This window comes from Crotalus tigris, unplaced genomic scaffold (assembly GCF_016545835.1).
Source record: "Crotalus tigris isolate CLP2741 ecotype Arizona unplaced genomic scaffold, ASM1654583v1 scf7180000017601.7605149639:7615979, whole genome shotgun sequence".
Classification (NCBI taxonomy): domain Eukaryota; kingdom Metazoa; phylum Chordata; class Lepidosauria; order Squamata; family Viperidae; genus Crotalus; species Crotalus tigris.
In genome coordinates this window covers 6,920,875-6,946,571 of record NW_024096505.1, presented here as the reverse complement: position 1 = coordinate 6,946,571, position 25,697 = coordinate 6,920,875, and the positions used below count along the sequence as shown (strand labels likewise).

The 25,697-nt window shown below is 40.6% G+C and overlaps 1 protein-coding gene across 2 annotated transcripts in view; it reads left to right on the top strand.

Moving 5' to 3' along the window:
• The window catches only part of TEX264 (testis expressed 264, ER-phagy receptor), a 166,704-nt gene that overhangs the window by 82,325 nt on the left and 58,682 nt on the right, over positions 1-25,697 (top strand). The window lies entirely within an intron of this gene.

The window sequence follows — 25,697 nt, the reverse complement described above, 5'->3', positions numbered from 1 at the left end:
AATGGTTGTCCAGTCTATTTTAAAAAGTAAGTACAAAAGAAATTTATTGGCTACTGAGGGTAAATCATAATTACGTGGAAGCAGAGGATGTAATAGATTGGGTTATTTTAAATGAAAAAGGAAAGAGTGATTTAGGTTATGGGATGTTAAAACAGAAGAGGTGGAGAATAATTATAATACTATTCTACAAAGACTTAATTTAATTTAATTTTTTAGAGAGCTTAAAAATTTCTAGTCTTAGATGACTGAGGTGGGTAGTGGGTGGATTTCAATGTACCTCCTTTCACAGGACAGTCATTCACTCTTCAAGAGGGCCAGTACCTTGAGGCCATGAGTGAATGACATCTCTGTGTTAGGAAGGTGGGAGTTAGAGATAAGGAGGGATGAATTTTAAACCAATTAGAATAAATCTTTCTGCAAATGTTGTGGGCCTCTATTTGTATTCCACAGGGCCTTATTACAAATAATGAAAAAGTAATGACTGGTTTTAATGAGGCGGAGAATTATCTCTAGGCAAGAGATATCATTTAATCAGCAATTGCTTTTATCTATTTTAAATTGTGTCTAGTGATGCAGAAGTTAAGACATGAAAAAAGGTTTTATATAATGTTGGAGACAGAGGGTGCCTTTTTATCTCCCCTTTTTCCAGAGACTTAGATCTTGAAAAAGCTGTATTGGGGGCTGGAAAAAAAATAAGAAAGATAAGGAATGGATTATTATGGTTCGCTTGTTCATGAAAGGTCTGCCGTGGATGTTTGATCTCTTCATAATAATTGTGATATGAATACCAGGAAGAAATTGGTGGAAACATTGAGTTTCTGTCTTGTCAAAGATGGAAAGGGGATCCTGAGTACTCTCTAATCTGGGAATAAAACATATTTTAGTGAGAAAATCTTATTTCTTCTGGTTCTGTATAGACACGAACCCTTGGAATAACAAGATTGCAAATATTGCAGACAGACTATTTTCTTTCATATTTGCCCACCCTCCATCGAAATACTGTCCTCATTCTATATAAAAATATGTTTAGTTTTGATCCCCTCTTCTCATCCAAAATTAAACTTTTGAGGGGTCCTACAAGTTCTTGTATCCTTCTACTGAATAACTTTTAGAATGTATACTCACAGCCCATAGGTGAATTCTGGGAAAGAGTTCTCTCTCCTTCGTGTTTGCATTTTAATTTCCTTTCCTGCGTTTCTATTACATCTGAAATGGGTAGGCTATCAACCATAATATGCTTTTAAAACCAAATTGGTAATTTCTTTTCATCACAGTTTTCAATGTTTTTTTTTATTGTTATTTTACATTTTACAAATTATCATTTGCAGATTTTGGATGTATTAGCCATGTACAATTTACTGCTAAATTGGAAGTGAGAGGGAAATCAAAGTGGGAGCATCTGGCTTGTTGAGATGTTGCCAGTCATGCATAAACTATGAATCCATGGGATTTTAATACAACCAGTTGACTTATGTTCTTCCCATATCCAAAAGAAGAGACCTATGTGGCCAGAAGGATCAGTATTATGAAGAAAAACATTTACTCCATCATTTTTATTTTATTTATTTTATTAGAGAATAGCATTGTAGAATGCAATAACGCATCCAGTGGGATGGCTTACCATGAGATGGAAGATTAAGTAAGAAAGAAATACTGTTTAATAAATAAAAGTATAAGGCTCATATTCTAGCTTTCATGCTTAAGACAGAACTAGAATTCAGTGTCTCCTGGTTTCTAGGCCAGTACCTTACCCACTACAAGATCTTATCTTTAGCACTCCCTCTTTAACAATACACAGCCAAAGTGCCCAAAATGTGTTTTAAATCGGTTGGACTATGTGATGACAATACTTCATCAGCCTAATATAAAATACATCACAATATGTTTATCAGCCAATTTTGAAGGATGGTATGTGAGGTTGTTTAACCTAATCACAATAACATTGACATATAAGTTAAATGGCAAATACTGTCCTTAAATACCAGTCTTGTTTAATTCTTCTTTGGACAGGAATTTCTTTGGTATAATGTCCTATATACCCTATCAGTTTTTTAATCTGGAACTTTCATAACATTTTCACATTAACAGGATAATGCCTCTAACTATAGTAGACTTTTTCAGTTTACATCAGATCCTAGATGTAAAAATAAAAGGTAATCCTAAAATCAATAAAAGTAGTATTTACTCTATTGCAGACCCAGTGTAGCAGTTTACTTTTGCTAGATGTTGTAAGTTTAAAGTGCAATCTATAATCAACTGTATACCTGTAAAGGCTATATTGTGAATCCAATCAAATTTATTATAAAACTATTTGGTATAAAATTTATTAATTATATTTAAAAGATTCATTGGTCTATAATTGGCAGGCAAGTCTTAAGTGCCTTTTTTCCCTAAATGAGCACTATAAAAGCTAAGCCCCTTTGCCTTGGAATTTCTATGATATTATCTATATAACACGGATGCTAAAATTCCAGATTATTACTAATAATTTCAGGAGTGATAAAAAGCTTGTTGCTTGTATGTACAGTGAGAGCTTGTGCACCAGAGACAAATTCCTTGTGTGTTCAATCACACTTGGCCAATAAAGCATTCTATTCTATTCTTATATGGTTGGGAAGTAATCACTGGCAGATTGACTATCAATGAAGAAAATTTGTAAAGAAGGGCCCAAGCCAAGTTGATCTGGAACTCAGTTCTGGAAGAGCCTTTTTTTTTTTTTTACTGGCTCCGAATAGGATTGCAGAATTACTTTTTCTTGCAGTTACCTGTTCCTTTTACTGATGAAGCGTTATCAGTATGCAGATTACACCCAGTTACCAACACTGCCAACCTAGAGATTCTGTGGAAGACATAAATAGATGTGTGGAGGCTGTAAGGATCTGAATGGGACAAAACTACTCTAATTAAATTCTCCCAAGTTGGAAGTGTCAGGTTCTGACAGGCTTGATTACTTATTTTTCACAGTGCTATATTCCCCCAAAAGAGTTGTATGTGATTTGAGGATTGACTCTGGGATTCTCATTGTTGCTGAAACAGGAAGACGTTGTGCCAGGGGGCCTTTACCTGGTGTGTTGTGGTGCATCAGTTTTCACCTTCCTTGAACAGGATGCCTCGCAACAGTTACTCATGTCCTGAACATACTGTAGTTATAGTACTATATAGCACATTTTATGTTCGGCTGCCTTTGGAGATGAGCTCTATACATGCAACTTATAAAGAATGTTGCAGCAAGACTGCTGATGGAACAGAGATTAAGGGATATAGAATATGGATTTTGAAGTCACATTGCACCTTGTGTTTAAAGATAATGGCATCACAATTCACATTGTGAATTGATTTGCAATTCAATTTACAATATTGATCTTTACATATTTGCAACTAATTGGAGGATTTATGCAACATAGAAGCATAATCTTAAATGTTTAATTAATACCCCACATACATTTTGCAGTGCAAAAGTATGCCTAGGGATAAGTGATGTTGTTTTATGGCTTGCACTCTAATACACACCTACATGACGGAATAGCTTTTATAATGAAATCACGTCTTGTTGAATGTAGAAATAAATGAATAAATGTGAATATGATGAGATAATTTCAAGGTTTTTAAATCTCTGGGGATTTAAAAAATACGTACTAAACTTTTCTGAAAAGATAGTTATGTTCATTCTTTTTGGTTGAGTTACACCTACTCGTAAACTGAAAGCTAAAGCCATTATAGTACTTATATAGTTGGAGATAGATGTGCAACAACAAAGTGAAATACCCACATTAATTCCATGCTTGATCCAGATAAAATACAGGATTATATTTCTTAGATTGTACTATTTATTCCCCCATCTCTGGATCTCCTAGGAACAATAATAGCAAATAAAACCCATGTCTTATTATGTCATTGATTATTTTTGCCTGCAAACTATATTTGAATCTTTTGGGCTGTTCTGTGAACGTACAACACAATTAGACTTGCAAGGTTCTGTTATTATAGCCAATCTCAATAAAAATAGTCTTAGCCCATCTGGTGCACCTAGTAGGGATGACTAGCGCAGAATAAGTATCTTTAACAAGCTCGGGAAAGGAAACCCTCTAAACAGCACAGCATTTAATGGGTGAAAATAATTAATTACATAGAAAATGCTCTGAATGGCCCTCTTACTCTCAAGCTGTGTGCTTAACCAAAAAGAAAGAGAATATAGAACATGTTATGCTGCAGAAGAAGATTCCCAGCCAGTTCAGGGGATTACAAGATTACAAGACTACGGTCACACTTATCTAGGTGTGAAAAGAATTAGTTTTACTGTTGAATTTTTATCTTTCAATCTGCAAGGGGAACTCCGTTTCTTTGCAGAGGGAGTTGTTGAGATCAGGCATGATGGAAGCCTGTGGGTATGTTGCACTGCTCCATTTAGATAACAATTTGAAGGGCAATCACACAAAGACTGCATGATCCAAAATGATGATGCTTGCTTACAAACATTATTTATAATACATTATTATTAATGCATGGACTTTTTATGGTAGCTGCCACTGTGCCAGAGCTATTGACAACCTACTTTCAGTCACTCTGGAATCAGCTATTTCTGACATTTCAATGATGGGGCTTAGGTACAATTTTAATCTAACAGGTAAATTTTTAATCCTAAATAGTGATGTCATCATCACTGCCTGATTTTCATACGATAATATCTTCCAGAGAATTCTCACACTACATCAGATATAATTTTTTATAAGACGGTATATATGAAAAATACACACATCTCTTACGTTTCTATGGCTGTCCATTTTTAAACTTTCATGTACAAGTTAAAAGCAGTATAAAAACCTCATTTGTTCTAGAAAATGCTTGCCTTTTGAACAGAAAATGGTGTGTGTATGTGATGTACATGTGTACTGTCTTCATTCCTCCTTTTCCTTTCTTTAATTTCTTAGTTGGTTGCCAAGGCCCTCATCATGTAAGATCTTATGGCTTTCATAATTTTCTAGGGGAAAAAAATCTCAAGGTATTAGATTTTAGTATTTATTAAGCTTTATTTAATCAACTAGAAATGTCCAACTGACAACCAACTGAACTCACTAAATGTCAGACTAAGCCTGCATAAATTAAATCAATGAGTTAACATGGAAAATAAAATGCATTAGGTTTTCACAATCAATTATTTTTTTTAAGCAAGAAGAAAATAGGACCAGACTAAGGCTATTAAAACTCCTACTTGTGATTGTGTGTGAATTGCATCCTGGAATTCTTCTTTACTTATAATGTATTTTGTATATAGCATAATGTAAAGTGTCATGGCACATTTTAGTTGTAAGTGAAGAGATAAAAATCCACAGCTTCTTGACATTTCAATATACATGGTGACAAAATAATGTATGAACAACAAGCTTCAACCACAAGTTTCAAGGAAACAGCTCTTCTTTGAATTTAGAGGGCAAACTTTTTATTGTAAATTTTGGAAGCCAGGCATAGAAATATCCTAAATATGGGTAATCATGGGATTATACATTTTAAACTACAGTACTTTCTTAGATTTATCAAGCATGTGCAAATTAATGGAACAACAAGACACTTTGTTTGTACCAGTTTTCCCACTGCATTTTGTGACTGTAAAACATTGCATCATGCATGGTGAAAATGAAACCCATCATAAAGTAATGCTGGGCACTAGAAATGTATTATCCTAGCATCTTAAAGCTTAGCTTAACATACAGAATTTCAGTACAGTCTAATCAGTGAAATCTGTTCCCTGAAGACAAAACCTTTCAACGTTCAAATTGTTTTCTTCAGATGCTAAGAAATGAATATAATGAACAAAATTATTTTACTTCTTGTCACATTCATTTAATCCACATTTTCCCTACAAACCACTCTTGACATTGTGACCTTAATATTTTATTGGTACATGGCCTTAGTTTTGTTCCTTTCCAGGATTGCTTCATTCTTCAGGCTGTTCATCAGAGATCTTGACCCCTTGGACTATGAAATATGAATTAAAACTTAAATCCTTTAAAACAAAGGTTTATGATGGGGTACAGATCAGGTCAGACTTTACTGTGAATTAAAGGTGAATGAATAATCTATGAATGTTGACATATGAAACACATGTAAGTAGTATTTGAATTTTTAAGCAGTTGTTAAGTTAGTAATGCAGTTGTTAAGTGAATCTGGCTTCCCCATTGACTTTGCTTGTCAGAAGGTCACAAAAGGGGATCACATGATCCCGGGACACTTAATAGTTGCCAAGCATGCAAAGTTTGATCACATGACATGGGAATACTGCAATGGATGTAAATGTAAAAACCGGTCATAAGTTCCTTTTTTAGTGCTGTTGTAACTTTGGTTACTAAACAAACTGTTGTAAGTCAAGGACTATATGTAACTATCCCCTTCATTCCTTCGTAAACAATTTAAGTAGCTTATCACCATCTCTAGTACAATGTTATCATCCTTTACCCTATAACTCATCTTTTAACGAAAAAAGAAAATCCAAAGCCTCATCATTCTTTATCAGCAAAAGTCCAGTAAGGGAAGCCAGACATAACTAATTTTCTATTTTAACCTTAAGCGAATAAGCCAACCCTGTATTTTTTCCCTGTACTTTTAACTATCTGAATTTTAGCTCTTCAGATATAATCCCAGAACTTGATTTTGATCATCTTTTTTTGTTCCCAAGAATTTTCAGAACTTTGACAGACTTCTTTTGTACATCTATTAGGTAAAATTTGTCTTTTTTAAAATTCACTTCTTGCAAAGTTTTTCAAGACTTTAATAAGCTTCTTTTGTATATTCAATAAGAGAAACCTATCCAAATCAGTTTTCTGACTTAGTAATTGTACATCTCCCTTAAGTAATGAAACATCCACTGATTTTATTTCAATATCCAATACATCCATTTTCATTTCCTTCTCATTGCTTAACACAGGGGTCCCCAATCCCTGGTCCGTGGACTGGCACCAGTCCACAGCATGCCAGCAAGCGGGCTGCACAAACAAGCAAAGCTCCATCCTCGGAATGCAGGCACTATTCAAAACCACACCCCCTCTGGTCTGCGGAAAAACCTTTCTACATGGCCCAGTCCCTGGTACGCAAAAGGTTGGGGACCTCTGGTTTAACACATTTAAATCTACTTTCAAATTAATTTCAAACTCATCTGGTGTATGTTGTTGTTCTTCTGCAACTTTATTAACATACAATCTGTCATATTAACTAATTTCAAAGACCAATATTCAAAAATATTCATCAAAGCTTTTTGCTAACAAAGCAAATTTGTTATCCTCTAGCTCCCTCTAATGTCAAACCTTCATGGTTACATTGTCATGTTTCCTCTTTAAAATATCCAAACAATTGCCATTTCCTACAGGAAGTTTAAAATTATAATTCAAATCCATTTGGACTTTTAATACCTTATTAACTTTCTAAAATCCTTATTCTAAGTATCCTTTTGCTATTTAAGAAAAAATATATTTTGCCAGAATTTTGAAATCACATTTAAAAAATTATTTTCCCAAGAAGTCTGAAGCATCTTAATTTTTCCAAAGCAGTGGGGGGGAAAATGTGAGAAGTGATTAAAAAGCTAAGAGGTTATATTATAAGCATGAGTTTAGATGGTATCCCTTGACTCCCAGCCACTCAACTCATAAGCCCAAAAGCAATTCCTGTAATCTGCTCATGAGGAGCAGCTGTCTGGAGTCATATGGGTTATCTCAACTATCTCTCCTTCCTCTGGAGAGATTTTACCAGTCCAGATCCAGCATCCAGCCATGATTTTTCCTCATAAATGCTGTCCTGCTGGCAGGACATCAGTTTGCCATAGCACTCACCAGAAGTCTATGATTCAATTTATATTTTAATGAATTCAGGTTAAGCTGTAAATTATATTTTAATTAGAGTAAGTGCCTGTGGCTAGCAATTAAGAAGACCTCCTCAGTGGAAGAGAGAGCAGCAGCTGAGCAGGAGTTGTGGGGGAGGATTTCAGTCAGGGTGGCTGAAAAAAATGGAAAGTGATCCCAGCCTGGTCCCTGAGAGCTAGTATATGACAGTGTACTCGAGATATTGGAGCTCAGTAATGAAGAATTTGAAGAAGTGGACAAAAAAGGTGTTCTTCTAGAGTCTGAATAAAGTATCATTTGTTAATCCTTCCTTTTTTCTTTGGGCCACTTCAAATTCTGGGCAATATCCTTAAGATATCTCATGAAAATTGATTGATGTATGATTTATTCAATGCCATTTTTAGTTATTTAATTTGTGTCTTATAATTATTATTTTAGATTTTTTTAATCTTATCTTATAAGTAACTCAAAGCAGCAAACATACCTAATACACCCTCCTTCTGTTTTCCCCATGACAGCCAACGCTAAATTAATTAATTGGGCTGAGAAAGAGTGACTGGTCTGAAGTTACCCAAGTGGCTTGCTATAGTAGTGGAAATTATACATGAGATACTTTGATTCTTCTATTTTCCTCATCCTACTGTAAGGAATTCCCCCTCAGAAAATGGCATGGATGTTTAAAAGATAGGATGATAGATTTGTAGCTTGCAGTAGTTGAGAGGAGAGGAGTCATATGTTCTTTGACTGCCACAACTATACTGTATGGAGCAACTCCAGAGGCTCAGAATAATTCTGTGTCAGCCTCTACTTGATGCCCTCCAAATGTTACACTGACTTCTCAGTGTATCTAGGAATCAAGAAAGGAATATTTTGTAGCTTAGTAGAAAATGTTTTTACCTTCTAAACATGTTCAACTTCGAGGGGCCTTGGTACTCTCTGAGCTTGCTTTGTTTTCCTGCAAACGTTTCATTACCCAAACGAGGGAGCATCATCAGTGCTAGTAAGGAGTGGGGTTTGCTCTCACTTTATATTCTAGTGGTTTTCTCTTTGTTGGTGGGAGTGATCTTAAAGGTACTTTGGTAGACTGTTTACTGTTAGATTTTTGGACAGTTCCTTGACTGGGGTATTGTTTACTTGCAGCATAAAATCTGAGTCAGTCACTGGAACCAGTGCAAATACTCTGGAAAGAGAGAGGTTCCTTGATGATGGGCTTCAGCACAAGCCTAAAAGCTTTAAAGAATAAACTTTTGGTTCTGGTAACCGATTCAAATTGGGTCCTGCAGCATTATTCTGGGACACATATATTTATCTTCATTGTTTACTTGACTGTTGGTCTGGTGTTAATTTTGAAGAATCTATGCTCACCCGGTGCCGATTGCTGGTGGGGGAAGTGTTTTGGTCTTTTTGTTCCCCCTTTTGGCTTGTTGATTGCCTCTTTTGCGTAGTACGTAGATATTGTTTCATGTGGTCATATATTTATAATATAAACATTTTATTAAGATTAGCTTTATTTATCTATTTAAAATATGATCAGCTAGTCCATTACCACTGGGGAAAACAAAAGTTAGCTTTAATTGTTCTGACCTTTGTTGTCATATTCTTAACCTATGAACTTGCATAGGTTTGTCACTGTTTTCTTTCCTAGGATTATATCTTTATTTCTACTGTACACTATCCATCTTTATTTCCTATCTTGAGTCAAGAAAGTAGAATTATTGATTATATTCATTTCTTATCTTCAACTATGTTAAGATATGCTGTCTGAAATTATCTTTGTGTTTTTAATATTTAATATTAACTCAGATTTTTAACTTTTCCATTTTTACTTTCATAAAGAACTCCTGCAACATTTTTTTAATGTTTCTATCTCCAGTTTCGGTGACAGTTGTCTTGTATTCCAGTCCTGCAATTCTTCAGATACCGGTAACATAGTCTAGTTTTGTGTACCTCTTTTATTGTTCCTATTTAAGTATTAAATACATGAAATAATAAACTACCTTTTGATATATCGGGTTTTTGTACTTAAAACGGTCATTAGGGCAGAGAATCAGTTGTAAATTATTTGAATCCTACCACTGCACACAGGCTTGTTCCATATGGAGCTGTTAGCATTTTAATGCCTCTTTTCTTGCACTTTTACACAGTTCCATGTGTTTTTCATCTGCACTAGGTGTTTCTTATAGGACAGCTGATCTATTGCCTGTCACAGCTTACTTTCTACTGCAATTGTTTTCTCAGTATATTATCTGTCTACAGATGTTTTCATTTTGTAAACCCATTTGTAAAGAATTTGTTAAATTTTCAATCTTCTTTTGAAATGTTGATCTTTTAGATCTGGTCTTTGATTACTCTCTATTTTCTGGTGGTTTGCCTGATTTAAACAACTATGTCCCCTTTTCTTGTTTTTTTCTTCTATTTCTTGACATTTTTATCCTTTGTTAAAGGCTTACATTCAGTTGTACGTCCCTCTTGTGGCTCAAAGCTTTCATTTTCTGCTTTTGTCCTGTTTTCATGATAACTTGTTCTGAAAGCTACCTGAATGTCTGAAATTTTAGGAACATTTTTCAAATTCAGTGCTATTCCCTATTAACTAGAGACGTGTTTCTAAACTAGGGGAATGTCAGTGTCTGCCACCCAAACTTATTTAAATATTATACTCATTTATTTATTTATTAGTTTTATGTGCCACCCATCTTGTCTAGACCTTACAAACATTTAAACCAGTGGACATTAAAATGATAAAACAATGGATAACAACAACGATAATAAGTACAGTTAAAAGATAGGGAGGAGGAGAGCATAAAGTACACAGGGAGAGATGGGATCTTTTCTTAATCCAATAGCCACCTCCAGAATGTGTACTCCTATTTGGGCCCCAGGCCAGTTGTTAAAACCAAATCTTTGAGTCTTCATGGAAGATCAATAAGATCAATCTCACCTTTGCAGGGGGGGAGGGTACAATATTCCAAAGAGCAGGGGCCATGACAGAAAAGGCTCTTCTCCTGGACCCCGCAAGTCAAAATTGCTTGACTGACAGGGTCCACAGCATGCCCCTTCTGCCTGCATAGGTGGGGCAGGTCAATCTCTTTGAGATGAGACAGTTCATCAGATAACTGGACCCATGCCATGAAGGGCTTTAAAGGAGCTAACTGACATTGCATCTGGAAGCAAACAGGCAACCAATGAAGCTTGTGGAATAGTGGTGTAATATGGGCTACCCTGTGGGCCCTAAGAACTACCCGCACGGCTGCATTCTGCACCAGTTGTAGCTTCCAAATACTCTTCAAGGGTAATTCCATATAGAGCATATTGCAATAATCCAGGTGTAAGATGACCAGGATTTGAATGATCGAGCGCAGGACTCCCGATTCAAGAAAGATCACAACTGGTGCACAACATGGCATTGTGCAAAGGCTCTCCTAGCCACGGCTACCACCTGTTGTTCAAGCATAAGTCGCAGGTCTAGGAGAACCGCCAAGTTGTGCACTGGGTCTGTCTGGAGTAGTGTCCCGCCACCCAGAACTAAAGCTGTCAAAGTCCTGAATCTTGAAGCCCCATGCACCCAGAACCATTCAGTCTTGCTAAGATTGAGCTGAAGCTTGTTGTTCCCCATCCAGGCCCCCCACAGTGTCAAGGCACCGCGAGAAGGCAGTGACAGCCTCACTTAGGTTATCAAGGGTGGGAATAGGGAGTTAAGTATCATCTGCATACTGATGAGACTTCAAACCTTGTTGATGGATAATCTTACCCAGTGGCTTCAGGTAGGTGTTAGATGGAGTAGAAAGAGTACCAAGTCCTGCGGCATGCCACAAAGGAGGAGCCATGGGCCGAATCTGTCATCCCCTATCCCTGTTTAGAATCAGCCTTGGAGAAAGGAATTAAACCAGCATAGAACTGTGCCACCCAGCCTCAAACCTCACAGCTGATCCAAAAGGATACCATGGTCTATGGTATCGAAGGCTGTTGAGAGATCAAGGAGATCTTGCCAGAGATCATCAACAAGTATGATCAGTGCTATTTTTGTCCCGTAATTGGGCCTGAATCCTGCCTGGCAGGGATCAATAATATATCATTCAAGCAGTACGTTTTTGAAAACAATAAAGAATTGGTTCGCCATTTTGTTTTGGGTTTGATTTTAGAGTTCCTTCTGCATGATTTGGCTTCACTTCACTTATGATTGCATAGCTCTACCTGTCCTCACACCATGAATTATCCTTAAATTTACCTCTCTGACCTTACAGGCATGTAGAGAGGGAAAAGGGAAGATCCATTACCACGGTAATGAATGTGGTTTAAGTCCATACGAAATTTATTAAAATGTCTCAGATAGACATTTTCCTAATTCTCAAGAAGATAAAAGGGGAGGAAAGAAATTATGTTCAGACTGTTTCTGTTCATACAGCCTTTCTAATGAAGGTAGTGTTAGGCCTATTTGGTATTTCTTTCTTGATCTGATCTACCTTGTAGGTCTGCAGTGTCCCTATATGGAACTCATGTTCCCATCAACATTACTCCATGTTACTAACCAGGAGTCTTCAAACCTGGCCCTTTTATGACTTGTGGACTTCAATTCCCAGAATTCCTCAGCCAGCATGCCTGGCTGAGGAATTCTGGAAGTTGAGGTCCACAAGACATAAAAGGGCCAAGTTTGAAGGCCCCTGTTATTGAGAATCCTGAGCTTTCTCATCCCATCAGGATGGTAGTCCCCTAGAAGGAAAACTGAACTCTCAAACTGCTGTTTCTTTAGCATATTGAACAAGTTGTGTGCTATTTTCTCCTTTAAAAATGACAAGATCTTTACAGAAATTGGGGTATCACACTTGAATAAAGAGTACAGTATGAAGAATTACTGCTTGAAAAATGTTCACACTCTTGGCTGCAATTACAGAGAAAGAAGTGTCATACCAACAGGTGGTGGAACAGAGCTTGTTAGCCACTGGGACTTATTTGCCCTTTATCAAAGAAAATTATCCTCTGCCAAACTATTCTAGGCCACCAGCTGCAGGGCAGAAAGCCAGCTTCTGTTTGCTTGTGTTTTTTGTTAGCTGCCCTTTAAAACAGATGGAGAAAGAGATTTGGGCAAAAGGCTCCAGAGTCATAGGACAGCTAATTAGTTGGATGAATTGGGAATAGAAGTATATTTGGGCTGCCCTTCACTAGCATATACAGGCTTGTGTGAAGCATTAAAGAGGATTTCATTTTCCTTTCTAGCTTGATACTAAGACGCAGCTAATGTGGAATCTATGATAGTTTAATGTTTGTATCTGGAAACCTTTTGAAATTGTCTACATGCTTTTTTATCTTTCTGTTCAAGAACAAATATGACTCTCAGTTTCTTCCTTTCTGATGTGTACATTGATCCAGTTTCATGGAAGAATTGTAGTGTGAAAAAAAAAGAACAAGGAGCTGCAGCAAACTAACATGTATGAATTGTGATCACTTTTTGTTAATATAGCTACAGAATGGTGTCTCGATTTTGTTTCTGTTGATTTTTTTTGCCTACAGAACTGTATATTTTCCAGCACTGGAGATGGATAATCAACCAATGGTTTAGACTGTGTTCCTGGCCAATCAGATCAAGTCAGCCAAAGTTGCAATGCCTGTCCTGGGCTGGAGTGTCCCAGTCTCGACTTGATCTTGCCCAAGACAGACGTAGCAAATTGGCTCTCAGGCAGGTACAGTTTTCATTGGTGGATTCTTTATTCTCTATTCTCTTCAGTCTTCTGTGACAGTGCTGTATTCAGCACTGTGTTTTTTCCTCTCAGCTGGATGAAGAACTGTTTGCCTTTAACTAGGAATGGAGGCTTTCATTCCTCCCCCTCCCCCCCCCACTTCCAACCATAAAGGCTTGAGCCTGAGGGACTTGCTTCCCCTGTGTAACACAGCCCTCCTTCTCCTCTTGGACAGCACTGGACTCAGTGCTGCTCCTCAGTCCTCCACAGTTCCCCATTGCCTGGGAAAGCCTCTGGACACGCGCGAAGGCTAAAAACGGCCGTTTGTAGCTGGTGCGTGTTCAGAAGGCCGATTACCTCCTTTCCAGCCTTTCTTCGTGATCGGAGCTTGCGGCCAGACCTCGTGCGGCCCAGGCCAGGTCTTCTTCAAAGACCTCCAAGGGATCTGAAAAGCAGGCCACCAGGAGACACCAAGCCCTAGAGAAGGAATTCTCTAAAGCACAGAAACTAGCCAGGTTGGAGACCCCCCCCAAGACGAAGAGCCTTCTTTTGATCTGCCCCTGGGGCCCTGTGCTTCTTCACTGGGGATATGGTCAACAGGGGAACCTCTCCCGTCTCCTGCACCGGGGGACACGGACAGGGTTCATCCCATCACTCAGCCCTCCACTTCCGGGCTCAGCACATGGTGCCTGAAACTACTTTCACCCCTACTTCGGCCGGGCTTAGGCCAAGTGAACAGGTCCCCCTTCCCATGGAGGACCGCCTAGCCTAGATGATTGCACAGGCAGTAGAGTGCGCTCTTGAGGCCAGATTGCAAGCGGCTAGGTCAGCCACGGTCACCTTTCTACCCGCTCACCAGCCGGCCACTGAGTCCTAGCGCGCGCCTTCTTCCCCTTCGCAATCCACTTACTCTGGGGACTCATCATCTCATGAGTATGAGGCTGATTTGGAGATTCCGATGTCTGAGGAGGAGGAACCCTCCCCTGAGACACCATCACTTAGCGGTCTCTTTAACCCTGCCTTTTTTGTCCCCCTGCTTTGTAAGACCACTTCCACGGCACATCTTGGACCTGATCCTTCCACGCAGGCAACTTCAGTTACTCCAGACTCGGAGGCGGATCCGAATTTCACCGAACCAGTAACAAAACAATACCGCATTCCTTGCCCTCCCATGTTCCTCAATGTGGTCTGAAAGCAGTGGGTTTCCCCTGCCTCTTTTCCCCTTCCAAGTAGCAATGAGAAAAGACTTTATAACATGGCCCAGGACCTGGAGGTGGCTCTGGAGGTGCCTGCAGTAGATGAACCTTTAGGACCCCTTGTGTCTCCAACCGTCATTTCTGGCAACGTTTCTGAGGCCCTTAAGGCTGAGGACCGTAAATGTGAGCTCTCTTACCATAGAACTCATCAAGCCATGGCGTGGGCTATCAGAGCAGCTACCTCTGCATCCTTTTTTAACAGGTCTGCTCTTCGCTGGCTTAGACAGCTTCAGGCCAAGATACCGGCGGAGGATATCCGCACGCATCAGGATCTAAGTAAGATGGTGGCAGCTACAGAATATGCTTCTGATGCCACCCTCCAGGCCGCCAGATTTTCCTCCAGAGCCATGGCCTCCAACGTCACTGGCCGCTATATGCGTTGGTTGAAACACTGGCACGCTGACACCAAGTCCAAATGGCGCTTGTCAGCAGCCCCGTATCAGGGAGGAAAATTGTTTGGTGAAGTTCTGAATCCTTACCTCACTGAAAATAAGGATAAATGTAAGGTCCTCAATCACCTCCGTAAAAGATCAGATAAACGTCCCAACACCTACTCACGAAGGCAGTCCTTTCACGCTGGAGCCAGGTCCAACTACTCCCAGTCCAACCGTTCTTTCCCTATCAGACAGGACAGACAGTCTGACAGACAGGTTTCCAGACCCAGACAAAAATTTCAGGGCAAACGGCCCTTTTGCGGGAGCGGTCGCCCATTCTGCCAATCCAGGTGACTCTCAGTGGATCATCCCATCGGGGACAGACTCTCTCTCTTTGCCCGCCAGTGGGAAGCCACCACGATGGATGCATGGGTCCCTAGAGTTCATCTCCAACCCCCCGAATCGCTTTATTTCTTGTCCCCAACTAAGAAATCCAACAAAGAAAAAACTAACGCGAGAAGCCATTGGTCACCTCTTAAACATACTGGCCATAGAACCGGTGCCATTGGATCAGAGAGGTCGGGGATTTTACTCCATCCTCTTCGTCATCCCCAAAGCACCAAGGGGATGGAGAGCCATCCTAGATCTAAAAGGATTAAACTATCATCTTGCATACTGCAAATTCAAGATGCAAATGCTCCAGTCCATCTTGGGAAGCGTAAGAAGGGGGGACTTCCTGACGTCTATCGACCTCACGGAAGCGTACCTCTACATCCCCATCTCTCTCACCCACCGCCGGTTTCTAAGATTTACCTACAGGGGACACCATTATCAGTAAAGGGCACTCCCGTTCGGCCTATCCTTGGCTCCAAGAGTCTTTACCAAGATCCTGGCGGTTCTAGCAGCTCACCTGAGAATGGTGCCAGTCAGAGTCCAGTGCTACCTGGATGATATTCTAATCCAGTCATCGCCGATCCAGGCCGCTCAGGCGGATCTCGAACTGGTGATAATGCTGCTCCAGAACAATGGGTTCTCGGTAAACTTCTCCAAGAGCCATTTGGTCCCCACAACAAGGTTATTACACCTAGGGGCCATCATAGATACGGTGGAATGCCAGGTCTATTTATCCCAAGAACGCCAGCATCAGGGAGTCGATTCTCCAATTGCGCAGGAGTCCAACGGTAACGTTGGCCAACCTCTCATAATTACTGGGGAAGATGATCTCAGCCATTGCGATTGTATCTTGGGCCAGGCTCCACTCCAGGAACCTCCAGTGGTTCCTGCTCCCCTTCTAGAGACTGAACATCAGTTCCTCCAATCGAAGGGTGAGACTTCAGCTTCATGTCTCGCGATCCCTCACATGGTGGCTCTCATCGGCCATGTTCAAGGGGTCTTACTTCAAGGAGCCCGATCGACTCACCCTTACTACCGATGCCAGCCTGTTCAGCTGGGGAGTGCACCTTCGCTCATAGTGGGCCCAGTGCCATTGGTCCTGCTCTGACCTTCAGCACAATATCAACTGGCTAGAGCTCAGGGCCGTACACTTGGCCCTCCACCTCTTTCGCAGTGCAGTAGTGAAACATCAGGTGTTGGTCCTCACGGACAACGTGGCTGCCAAGGCACATGTGAACCGGCAAGGGGGCACCTGATCTCATGCACTCTTGACTGAGGCACTCCTGCTGGGCTCCTGGGCAGAAGCCAACCTGGCCTCCATCAAGGCCGACCACATTTCAGGGGAGGCAAACACTCAGGCCGACTTCCTGAGCCGGACGACGGTGGATCATTCGGAATGTCACCTGCATCCGAGGATCTTCAGGGAGATCTGCCACTATTTTGGTTTGCCAGTTCTAGACCTTTTTGCCTCCCCGACAAATGCCCATCTCCAGCAATTCTTTTCCCGCTTTCCATCTCCAAGGGCGGAACGGGCAGATGCTCTTCGGAGCCTGTGGCCGGAGGGACTGCTTTACACCTTCCCTCCTCTTCCTCTTCTTCCGGCGGTAGTCCGCAAGCTTCTTCAGGAGCAGGCGGAGGTTCTTCTAGTGGCCCCGTATTGGCCATGGAGACCATGGTTTGCTGACCTCATGAACCTCTCTCTAGCACCCCAATGGAGGATTCCCCCAGATCGGATCTCACTCAGCCAGGGGACCCTTCTTCATCCAGATCCCCAATGGCTCCAGTTAGCCATCTGGCACTTGAGCGCTCGATTTTGTCCCAGGAGTCCTGTTCGCCGGGGGTCAATACCGTAATCCAGGCCTCCCGTCGGTCCTCTACCAACCGTATTTATGAGGCCACGTGGAGGAACTTCTGTTCGTGGTGCTTGTCCCACCACTTGACCATCCCAGATTTGACAATTCCACATATATTGGATTACCTTTTACAAGGTCTGGAGAGGGGCTTGGCTCCAAACACATTGCGCAGACAAGTCGCCGCTCTGTCCACTGTACTTACCTGTGACTCAGCGGTTTCCCTAGGTCATCATCCCTTGATCCGCTCGTTCATCAAGGGTGCTACTAACACCAAGCCCCCTGTGGTGCCGCGAGTTCTTCAGGCTCTGACCAGACCATCCTTTGAGCCCCTCAAGACATGTGATATGCGATATGTATCGCACAAGGTCGCATTCCTGGTGGCAATCACCTCTGCGCGATGAATATCCGAATTGGCGGCACTTTCAGTCAGAGATGACATGCCTTTTTCACCAGGACCGAGTGATCCTTTGTTTGGATCCTACCTTCCTTCCTAATGTCAATTCTCTTTTCCACAGGGCTCAAGAAATCATACTCTCAGATTTCTGTCCTCACCCATCTCATGCCCTGGAACGGCAATGGCACCTTCTGGACGTCCGCAGAGCACTCTGTTACTACATCTCATGGACAGCTGCCTTCCGCAACTCTGAGGCCCTCTTTGTCTCTTTCCATCCTTCTTCCAAGGGTCGGAGGTGTCCTCCTCCACGATTGGCAGGTGGATTAGGGTGTGTATTGTGGTGGATTAGGGCCTGTATTGCGAGGGCGTACCAGGCTGAGTCATCCACGATGGGTCACGGCTCACTCAACCCGTAGCACAGCTACTTCCACGACCTGGGCCACTCAGGCGTCCATTGAGGACGTTTGCAGAGTGGCCACATGGTCTTCACCATCTCCTTTTATAAGGCATTACAAGATCGACAGGTTCACCTCGGCGGAGGCCTCCTTTGGTAGGAGGGTTCTCCAACAGGTCGTATCTCAAAGTGCCACGCCGGACCGGCCTGCTCCCCTCCCTCAGGGACAGTAGGCTTTGGTATGTCCCATTGGTGGATTATCCATCTCCAGTGCTGGAGAAGGAGCGTTGTCTTACCTGAACACCTTTTCTCATCATGGAGATGGATAATCCATTCCCGCCCTTGCAGGTTACTTAGGCCTAGGGCTAGATTTATGAGCCAACACGTCTTGCTGTCAGTCATGGCTTCGCCTGCGTCGAGACTGGGACACTCTAGCCCAGGACAGGCGTTGCAACTTTGGCTGACTTGATCTGATTGGGCAGGAACACAGTCTAAACTATTGGTGGATTATCCATCTCCGTGCTGAGAAAAGGCATTCAGGTAAGACAATGCCCCTTTTGAGTTCAAGAAAAGAAAGATAATTTTGGACAATATGTGAGGCTTCTTGTTTATTTCATAGGATGACTCATATGGTACTATAGAATCCAAGTAACTCAAATTCTAACAAAAATAATATATTAGTTCGAATAAAGCATGCAGATAATTTATTCTGTTTGTAGAATTTATTTTGAGCATTAAAAATGGATACTTTTGACAATTAAGTAAATTTGAATATCGTCTTTCTTTTCTCTGGTGTGCTTTAGATACGTAATACCAGCACTGTCATTTTCTCTAGTTGTATCTCTGAAATTTAAATCTCATGTTAGCTGTCACCTACAGTTATTAAATCCTGCTAAAGTCTTTTTCTGTGTATTGCTAGAGGGGCACTAAAACAGCATCCCTGCTGACAGATTATATCAGCTAATTGACTTGAGAGTCTCGCCTAATAAACTGTGCTGCCTCTACCCAGTCATCCCATTTATTGATTAGCTGCACAATCATCAGAAGTTCTTTCTTAATTTGTCTCTAAACCAGCCTCTTTTCTAATGGCACTATTGATTTACTGCATTATAGAATCACCACTAAATTATGGTAAAGTGTCTCCCTTTCCCTTTCTAGGCAGATTTCATTAATTGCTTATTACTCTGCTTGCTTTCCCCATCAACCCTGACTTTTTTTTAATGAGAGACTTATTTTCTGTGTCAGCTCTGTTACTTAGTTAAGCTCCAAATGATCATTTGCCTCATCACCTTTAGATGTTAGCCATAACTTTTAACTAAGCTCTCATTTTTGTTCCAGTCTTTCTCTCCTTTCCCCTCCTATCCCCTCAGAATATAATTTTAAAAGTTTCTGCTCGGTTCCCCTTACTCATTCAGTGTTTAAAACCAGTATCTTTGATATCTACTAGGTTTCATTTTTCTCTTGCTCTTTCCCATCCTTTTCTCTGCCTCTCCTTAATAGCTAATTCTACAGGTGGTCCTTATCTTACGCTCATTTGTTCAGCAACCATTTGAAATTATCTTGGTACTGAAAGAATGGACTTGGAACCCATGCCCGAAATTATGGCCATTGTAGTGCTCTCATAGTCAGGTGATCAGAATTTGGGTACTTGACAGCCCACTCATACTTATGACCATAGGGGAGTTACAACTCCAATCACCTGCCTGTCTCCCCACTGATCTTTGTTCTTTTGCATGCTTTGCACAGTGGTTCTCAATGGCAGCAGTTTCAGGGCTGAGGCTGAAGTAGAGGCCCAGAGCCTTCAGTCTCAGCCAGCTGCCACTGCCCCCAGGCCTCTACTTTAGCCCCAGTGCTGCTGCTGCTGTCATTGAGAAATGCCATCTCAAGTCCCACACTATAGCCAGCCACACCAGCACCATAATGCAAAGACCCAATTGCCCCCACTGCCCTGCATTTGGCAGGTTCTGCCATGCCGCTCCCCACTGGCCTTCACCACATCACATTGCTCTCCAAACTATGCATCTTAGCCCTTCCACAAGTGGTATCCCATTCCTTCTACAAGCCAATATCCAAATCTCATTATTTGGAGAGGGAATGACATGTGATTTGGAGAATGAGCTTTTCAAAATACTGTGAGAATGGGGATCCTGCCAAGCCGATGTCTCCTTTCTTTTCCAAATGGCATCCCATTTCTTCTCCAAACTGGCATCCAAATTGTACTGTTTATAGAAGGAATGGCACATGAGATTTGGAGAATGAGGCTTCCAAAGAATATAAGAATGAGGCTCCTGAATTCTCCAGGGCAGCAGGGGCTGTGGCTTTGCGCAGTGGTGCTGGCATTAATGACTGCGGTGTGGGGCTTGTGGCAACTAGAATTGAAGTAGAGACTTGGTGGTGGTAGCTGCCTGAGAGTGGAAAACTCTAAGCTTTTACTTTAGCTCCAGCCCTGCTATGCCGCCATTGAATGCCACTGTGGAGGGTGGCCAAAAGGACCCATATCAGCAGGAGATGGGCAGGTGGGGAGAGTTGCAGCATCCCTGCAATTGTTAAGTGCTGCTGGGCTGAGTGGGCAGCTGTAACTTCCCAGGATGTGGCAACTTTGCAGCACACTGCTGGACTGGGTTAGGGTGGCTGAGGCTTCCAGGGATAGTAGTGGCTTTATGACACAGCACAGCATGCCTCCAGCTTGTCACTTGTGCTTCCCAGGGCCTCCCCAACCCCCTTAGGTATCCCCTACTTCTTACCTGGCACTTCTTCTTCTTAACAACCTGTGATTTTGCTTAACAATGGCAACTAATAATACTGGGGTTGTGGTTGCTAAGCGAGGTAATAATAATAATAAAGTTGGAAACAGTTTTAATATTGATGTCAGTGACATTTTCAACTTCTTGGGTTCTCACATCTCTGTGATTTGAATAATAATGAGATACAGTATTTTAAATAATGCCACACTTATTAATTGTCTTGGCTTTAAATTGTATGCAATAAAACCTGTGGACAGTCATAAAACACTTTACCAGTAGAAGAAAATACATGTAGTTGAGGGTTCAACTGCAAACAACCAAGTTCAGAGAGCAACAAGGACTCCATAAAATACTTTTTTTTGCTGTGCATTTTTTTTTCATATACTCGGATTTCCATCATCTCCCCCAACTTTTTTAATAGTTGCGCTGGTATCTGATTTACTGTTTCGGTTCCAAATTTCTGTGTTTTAAACCTGTAACCCAGGAAAAGTCATTAACTGGGGCAGAAGATGGGATTGTACAGAGGCCTTCTTGGCTATAGCTGCTAGCTGCTCTTTGAGCTGGGGTTGTGATTCTAAGAGAATTCTCAGAGAAGAAGCTCATTTAGATTATAATGAAACCCAAAGCCATTCCAACTTGCTTGATTGAAAATAAGTCTCTTATTTCCCATTGAGGGTGGCGTTGTAGCTCAGCAGTTAAGACATTGGGCTTGTCGGCTGGAAAGTTGGCAGCCCAGATTCGAGATCAGAGCACTATGTGAGGGGGTGAGCTCCGATCCTCGCTCCAGCTCCTGCCAATCTAGCAGTTAGAAAGCATGCAAATGCGTGTATATAAATAGATACTGCTTTGGTGGAAAGGTAACAGTGCTCCATGATGTCATGTTAGCCGCATGACTCTGGAAATGTCTTTGGACAGATCTGGGCTCAATGGACTTAAAATGGAGATGAGCACCACCCCCTACAGTCAGCAATGACTAGTGGTGTAAAATCTGCAGGGATTCCTTTTTTTTTTAAACTTTTATTTCCCATCCAGCCCCTAGATCAGTGGTTCTCAACCTTTCTAATGCCGCGACCCCATAATACAGTTCCCCATGTTGTGGTGACCCCCAACCACTTATATATCACCGGGTGCCAGGGGCGTGGCCAAAGAAAAGGGGGAAAAATGGCGGACAGGCTTGTTTGGCGACCCCCGTGAAATGGTTGTTCGACCCCAAATGGGGTCCCGACCCACAGGTTGAGAACCACTGCCCTAGATCTTCAACTATGTTTGTTCAGCCTGTGGTCAAGATGCACAAGATGTAGCTGACTCAGCTTGGACAATAACTTGTCTCTTTTGATACAGACAAAGGCAAAATGAAGCCAACAAAAGCAAAAGCAATTGCATTTTAGTATGTTTTAAATACTTATCAAATCAACGAAAACATTTGTTGGAGAATATCTAATTTTAAACTCAATCTGTTCCTCTGTAAGTACTACAGTATATTGCTGTATTTTGCATAAATGTTGCCCTTAATATCATTTTTGACAGATTTTGATATTTTTTTAAATAAATTTGTATAGATAAGCTTGTATCCCAACCCTGGGGAAACTGACTTGCAGAACTGATGTTGAAATTTTTAACTAGAATGGGCTTCCATGAAACAGTTCATAAGGGAAGTAATAATCTCCTGGGACTTTGCCCAAAATTAAGGCCAGAATCAAAGCTTAAACTTCTTAAACCAGAATACTTTGTCCTGAAATTCTAAATTGAATGAGAAATTGATTATTGTATAGATTAGAGTGGGGTGAATATCTATGTGTGTTAGACATTCTGATTTTTTCTGTACTCTTGGAAATTATTTAGGCATTACTATAAATAAAACAGGGTATAAAATCTCTTGCAGTCTGATTACCACCTATTTTTTTCACACTATCAAGCATCTAAATTGGGGTAAGGTTAAAGAGTCATACTTTTAGCAGGAAAAGCAGTAGAAGAATGTTTAAAATTTTATTGTATACTTTAATAAGTCACAACCAACAACCAACATTCTTTTCCTTTCTCACACCTCTTAACTGAAGCATGTACTGAAGGTCAAACTATCTGTAGTTGTTTCCTGACAGCAATAATAAGCTGTCATTTTAATGTATGTTGCACTTTTCTAAAAGCACTGTTCCTACTGGTATTAGAAAAATTCTAAGGTAAAGCACTGGACTTAGATTCAAAGATTATAGGCAGTTATCACCATCTTCTTTCATGAAATGCTAAATCAGAAGCAACTTGTGGCATTTCGGATATTCCTAAATACAGTTCCTTGTGTCCCTAGAAGTTATGTCCAATTGTAAGGATTATTGCAAGTTGCAATTCAGCAATATATGAAATTTTACAATGTATTATTTTAAGCCATGGGTAGCCGCCCCATGTCACCCACCTGACATGAATTTTAATACACATCATCCCTGATCACTAAATGCTTTAAGTATTTGCTGGGGGGGGGGACTTTAAGCTACTAACAAGGCTGTTAAGGTAACGGGAAGCTTACTTACCCAAAAGCGGCACAGATAGTGGAAATTGGACTTGCCAATATTCTTTGTTCTACTGGCTATCATTAAAAAGTTCTGTTTCTGGTCTTCAGACTTGTGAATACACAATATGCAAGCTTCCTAAAACCTGCCTTTTTGGTGAAGAGCCTACCCTTTCTTATTCTGGAATGGGAGCTGAACCATTGCCCAGGCCTAAAATGTGAATCAATAGCAGATTAAGGATGAAATCACAGCCAGATGAATAAATTACCATCAAAGACTCCAAAGGAGAACATGTAAATAAAGGATTACTTATGAAAAAGTCTCTCATTTCCAGTATGAATCCTGAAAGGCCATATTTGATATATAGCTAAGCTTTGTGAGAAAGCTTTGACAATTTAAGCTTAAAACTTTTGGAAGATTGTTGCCCTTTGGATTGTTTATTTTCATTTAATATAATTTTCAGACTCTTCCTGATTATTATTTCATTTTGATAACTTAGTTACCTGAAAATGCTAGGAGATTTTATTGTTGGTGTGATTGTTATTGTAACATTTTGGAGACATCTGCCTTTTGTTAGAAATAATATGTATATTCCTTTCCCTTCGTAGATAAACTTTTAATGAAGTTGCAGCATATGTTTTGTGATTCAGGAGATTATGCTTTTCTCCCTTGTTTTTAATAACTACAACAGATCAGAATTAATGAAGAAATAAAATTAAATCTTCATGGGTGTTTGCATAAAGATAGCAGTTCTGAAATGTTATTAGTTACATGAGTTAGTAAGTAATGTCTTCAGAAATAACAGGCCAGCATAGTGTTATAAAAAAAAACTGCCCTATTTTCTTAGATCTATGGTCACTGAACAATTTGATGGACCCTAATAGGATCCTACATAGAATGTTTAATTTGAAAATCTAGAAGTACAAGAGATTTCTCTTGCAATAGTGGAGAATGTATGTAGCTCAAGGTTCAATTCCTGAATGCTAATGTTCTCTGAGTTTGAATTTCTTCTTGCAGATGTCTCATTAATAACAATAGCACTTATTCTTATATACTGCTTCATAGTGCTTTATAGCCCTCTCTAAGTGGTTTACATATTACTCCCAATAATCCTGGGTCCTTATTTTACTGACCTAGGAAGGATGGAAGGCTGAGTCAGCCTTGAACTAGTCAGAATCGAACTGCTGCCATTTGGCAGAATTAGCCTGAAATACTGCATTCTAACCACTGCACCACTACTAGCTTACCTAATAAACTAGCTAACATCATCAGTGTATGGCAGAGTGAACTTAGTTGACTGTTTACACAGTATATGGTAGTTTGTCCTACAAGTATTTTTTTTTCTTCCTTGATTGCTCCTGTTTAATTGTTCCTGATTCCCATGGATCTGGGTGCTGGTTAATAAGTGGTGTGAGGAAGGATGTGCTTAGGGATGTGCTTAAACCAAAGATTTCCTTGATCTTTAGTTGCTGCCTAGTCCATCTGCCTATTAATGAGTGATTTGTCAAAGCGGCAAGACTATAGGAGTTGAATTGCTTTTGGAAGTGCCTACAAATAGGGCACATACTTGATCTTATAACTGCTAGTTTATACCAGCTGCAGTGTATGAATTTTGTGTTATATTTGAGTAGAGTTGGCCAAGGTAGAAACCAGCTAATTGTTCTATAAAGAACATGTAGATAAGATAAGTAATACGTTTTGGAAATAGTTTGGGGATGGATGAAGAGTTTTTACCATTTGCTTCTTTTCCTCTGCCCTATGTTGCATCTGATTTGCCAATTTCACAGAAAAATAAGGTCTAATGAAACAGAGGAAGAGGTCCTTGTTATATTTTTTTTATGGATTCAGAGGGGGGGTTCACCATATTATTTCAGTTTATGCATATTAATGGCAGTCAGTTCGCAGTGTTTTAACATCAGACAGCTTTACTTTGTCATTCAATTTTGTTGTGTAGATGTCGTAAAATACAAGTTATTTATTTATTCATTCAATTTAAGTGCTACCTAAAAGTGGTGTTTTAAGTTAGCTTTTAGTTTTGATGACTTCAGAAGGGATCTTGATAGCTTCCTAAATAGCATTTCTATAACTGGTTGCCAGTCTTAAGGACTGGGTGCTGCCTACAGTCATGGTGGCGCTCTGCCATTACATACAAAGTTCATGGGAGCAATGGGAGAAAAGGCTGTCTTGATATCTTCTTTGTGTGCTTCCTAGATGCACCTGTAGGGCCACTATGTTAGATGGAACGCTGACTTAGAGGGAGCCTAGGCTGATACAGCAATGCTATTCTGAT